Source organism: Silene latifolia, chromosome Y, assembly GCF_048544455.1.
Source record: "Silene latifolia isolate original U9 population chromosome Y, ASM4854445v1, whole genome shotgun sequence".
Classification (NCBI taxonomy): domain Eukaryota; kingdom Viridiplantae; phylum Streptophyta; class Magnoliopsida; order Caryophyllales; family Caryophyllaceae; genus Silene; species Silene latifolia.
In genome coordinates, this window is record NC_133538.1 from 116,479,525 (window position 1) to 116,484,046 (window position 4,522).

Genomic DNA, 4,522 nt, shown 5'->3' on the forward strand with positions numbered 1-4,522 from the left:
ACGGCCTGAATCGCGTGTCAGTCGATCGACCGCCATACCTGGTCAATCGACTGACCACGTGAGGTTTTATTTTCGTTTTAATTGTTTTAATTCTTTATTCGACGAATCGAGTGCACACGACTAGTTGAATGCTTAGGATATGATTGACCCATTAGATCGAGAGATAGGGACAGTTGTTAGATCACCAATTAAAATGACTAAACTATGCTAAGATCAAAACATAGGTAAAGTTTAGACCGTAAATCAGTTTTCAGGACGAAAGTTAGTATTAGTGATATTAGGGACCTATAGCGAGATCGAAAGATGCTATTTGTTAAGAGTGGACTGAGAGGACCTCTTTATTTCCCGCCTCATGTGTTTGATTTAGACCTGTTTAGTATGCTGCCGCCGAAACTATAACGAACCGACCATCCTAATACCTCTTTTTATACTTTATTTTATATATTTCATTAGTTTACATTTCTTTTATTGTTATTAGCTATAGACCAAACCCAATCAAACCCCCATCTTATTGTTACCTTAGACCGAATTTAAACAACTAGAAATTACGTCTGCCTCTCTGTGGTTCGACCCACCGCCGCTAGCTATAGTTGTAGTTGGAGATTATAAATTTATTTTTGACACCTCACGACGGGTATCAAATTTTGGCGACGTTGCCGGGGAGGCAATTGTTCTAATTTTTAGTTGTTTTTATTTAGTCTTTCTTTAGTTTAAGGGACTTTCGTTCCTTAAACTTTTCTTATATTCTTTTTGTAGTTTCTTCTTATGCGCAGGTCACAGGATGGTGAACTAGTACCATTCAATCCTGAGATCGAGAAATCCTTGCGCGAGTTGAGACGATCACAAAGGGTATTACCGACAGAGGAAGAGCTGAGTACTCTGTCAAGCTACTACGAGAACGCTCTGTTCGAAGGAGATCCACCTACATCTCCTGCCTCTACTTCTTCAACTGAGACAGTCACTTCTCCAGAAATTCCAGTCATGGCTGAAGAAGCAACCAATGCTAGTCACTCAGAGCCGACAGCTGCCAATCTCTACAAAGGATTCGAACTACCTGGGGAGGCGAGAAAATTCGAGCCAAAGCCTTCCTATATTAATCTGGTTGAGAGAAACCAGTTCGAGGGAGCTGCAAATGAAGATGCAGCCAAGCATATGGAGATTTTTATTGATTATTGCTGCTCTATACCCCCGTCGGCCGGTGTGACCCAAGACCAGATCAAGGAGACCATGTTCATTTTCTCCTTTTGTGATGCTGCAAGGGAGTGGTATAGAGATCTGGACCGAGCCGCCCAGGCGATCACCGACTGGAATTCCTTAGCCCTGGCATTCTACAAAAAGTACTTCTCTTCCACGAAGACAAATGCCATTAGAGCTCAGATCACGAGCTTTAAACAAGGGCCTGATGAGAACTTTCATGAAGCATGGGTCCGTTTCAAGAAATTGGTGCGAACCATACCGCACCATGGGTTCGTGAAATGGAGTCTTTGCAATCAGTTCTATAATGGGTTGTATGACGATCAGAGGGCTATTTTGGATGCTGCAGCCAATGGCCGATTTGCTGAGAACATGGGAGAGACTAAGGGGTGGAAGATCATTGATGATTTGGCCACTCATAAGGCTGAATATGGGAATTCGAGAGGAAACCAGAGGAGAGCTGCTGAATCTTCCTCTGTTGCTGTACTAGAAGCTCTCACTGCAAGGTTTGACAAATATGAGTCAAGAGGAGATTCTAAAGGATGTATGTACCATGTTAACGCTGTTTCAGACGGTCCTTTCGTCTGTAGAAGATGTGGAGCTGAGGGGTATGTCTCAGAGAATTATTCTGTCCCCTTTGAGTCTTGTGCTGCCTTTCAACACTATAGGCAAACAAACACGTACTATGAGCCGAATGTCCACCCCAACTTGAGGTGGAGTAGCCAGAATGTCCTGAATCCGACTCAACCTCCACAACAGCAGCAGCAGCAAACATATGTGCCTCCACACAAACAACCATATCAAAAACCTCCGTATATTCCTCAGCACCAGCAACAATCCCAAAATTCCGAGTTCACCGAGTTGAAGAACTTATTGCTGAAGGAGTCCCAAGCTAGAGAGGCCGGGATGAAGATGCTAGAGAGCCAAATTGCTTAGTTGGCTAGCAAGAGTACCACTCGAGCTCCGGGACACTTACCGACTCAAACTGACCAGAAAGAGACCCTAAATGCCATAACTTTAAGGAGTGGGTCTACCCTGGAGGGGCCTGCTATGGTCGAGGATGATGCTGCAAAAGATGAGGCAAAACCGAGTCAAAACAAAGCTGGAACGAGCAAAGGAAAGAAAAAGGCGTCTACCAGGTATATCAGTCGATCGACTGACATACCCGGTCGATCGATCAAGTGCGGGTTACAGAGCTTCTGTCTGTTCATCTCGGTCGATCGATCGACATCACCGGTCGATCGACGAGATCGGCTGCGATAGTGAGATTTTTCGTCCTCCGATGCCCGACAACTTGAGGGATCATTTGTTTCGGGGCACGACGATCCCGAAATATTAGGGGGGACGAGAATGCTTCGATGGGTCGATCCGGCTCCGGCAAATGACGACCGATGTCGATCAATGGTTCACATTTACGACGGTCTGAAGAGGGTTCAAGCTTCAACAAGGAGAAAGTAATTGACTTCCAGCCTAAGTCCACGGATACCGGCATGCGCGATTTAGAGGAGAGGGCTAAGCTACTTCTTACAAATTTCCCCATATCCTAAAGGCTAGTGCCGACGAAGGAACAGGTATCTTTCAACAAATTTGAAAAATTTATTCGTAGCTTGAATGTACAAGTGCCTTTCCTTGAGTTAGTTAATCAAGTGCCTGCCTATACTAAATTCATGAAACAACTCTTGTCTAAGAAAAAGTCACTTGAAAATGTGCATACTGTCGCATTAACCAAAGATTCATGCTCTTATTTGTCTCACACTGCACCCCATAAGCTAGAGGACCCGGGTAGCTTTTCTGTTCCTTGCAATATAGGTACCTTCTCTATTGAGAAGGCATTATGTGATTTAGGAGCTAGTATAAGTGTAATGCCCCTGAGTCTTGCTAGGAAGCTCAAATTGACTAGGTTCACGGTGATGACATGACACAATACAAATGGTGACCGATCTGCGGTCCAAATTAGATAGAGTCTTAGAGGACATCCCCGTGCAAATAGGGAAGTTCTTCTTCCTTGTTGACTTCGTCGTACTTGACATGCCTGAGGATGCCCATATTCCCATTATTTTGGGTAGGCCATTTCTTCACACTGCTGGTGCAGTCATAGATGTTGGTTCGGGTACCTTGACTTTTAAAGTAGGGAAGCATTCTATTGTTTTTGCCCAACCTGCTAAGAAGAAGGGCCCCATGTGGGCTGTGACTTATAATACGGTTTCTGACAAGAAATCGTACTTTGTGCTTCCTGATATGCCTATCTCTATTCCTGCTGTAACCCCTCCGCCCCAGATTGGGAGCAAATTGGAGGAATATTTGTCTATTTCTGATACTGCAGGAGCTGGTTTGGGGAAGGGAGAGCTGCAAGTCACCCTAGCTGCGAAGAAGCCAATCGTTTCACGAGGAGGTCTTGGTTGCCTTAGCTATGCCTCTTATGAGGAAGTTGATGACGAGCCAATCAAAGTAACGGAGTCCGACTTGGACTTTGGTGAGCAAGAAGAGATCATTGACTGGGGAGATGATGAAAGTGTTGATCCGTTGAGCCATACGGACGTGGAAGCTAAGAAGGGTGCAACTGATAAGATAAGCACCGTTGAGGCTACCTCTAGTAGCCAGAAGCCGACGAAGTGGGCCATTTCGTGGCCGTTCTTGATCAACTACTAGTTGATCACATGTTTTCCAAACTTTTTATTTGCTTTTGTTAGAAACTTTTTATTACTTTTGTGTGCGCGAAAGTTCGCATTTTATTTTGCTTGCTTAGGATTTTATACGCTTTAGACTTTATTTTGGGTTTTGCGTAATTTTGGGCGCGTATTATTGTGCACTTGCAGGTTTTTAGACCTCATTAGCTCAAATAATTGAGCAAACACGAAGAAATAAGAAGTTACAGCAGTATTCTCAGTCGATCGACTGGCCTGAGTGGTCGATCGACTGGTCTGCAGTTTCCAGGAGCTACTGTTCCTTTCACCTCGGTCGATCGATTGAGTGTTGTGGTCGATCGACCGACCTGCACTGCTGTACCTGTTACGACCTCTCTCCTGCTATGTTTGGTCGATTTGCGGAACTAAGGGAGTTTTCTACTCCACTTTATCTTCCGTCACTATTTATTTCTTCTATTTTTCTCAATTTTGCACATAATACCGCTTCATCACTGCTTTCTCGATTTTATGCGTGGTATTTTGTTTGTCTTTTCAGGTACTTATGAGTAGCACTGCTGGCTACTGAAACCTCCTAGCTCACGCTGGTTTGGGGAGGTTTCCTTTGCTGCACTTAAAAGTCTTGTGAGTTTCTAAGTCTTTACTTCATGTTTTATTTGTTTAAATTTTCTCGCAAATTACCATTT

The 4,522-nt window shown here is 44.1% G+C and overlaps 1 non-coding gene across 1 annotated transcript; it reads right to left on the minus strand.

Annotated features, from left to right (window-relative positions):
* Positions 1 to 1,362: 1,362 nt before the first annotated feature.
* LOC141636124 (small nucleolar RNA R71) lies at positions 1,363 to 1,469 on the minus strand. Its single transcript, XR_012540758.1, has one exon. It is a non-coding gene; the product is annotated as a small nucleolar RNA R71 (small nucleolar RNA).
* Between the last annotated feature and the right edge of the window lie 3,053 nt (positions 1,470 to 4,522).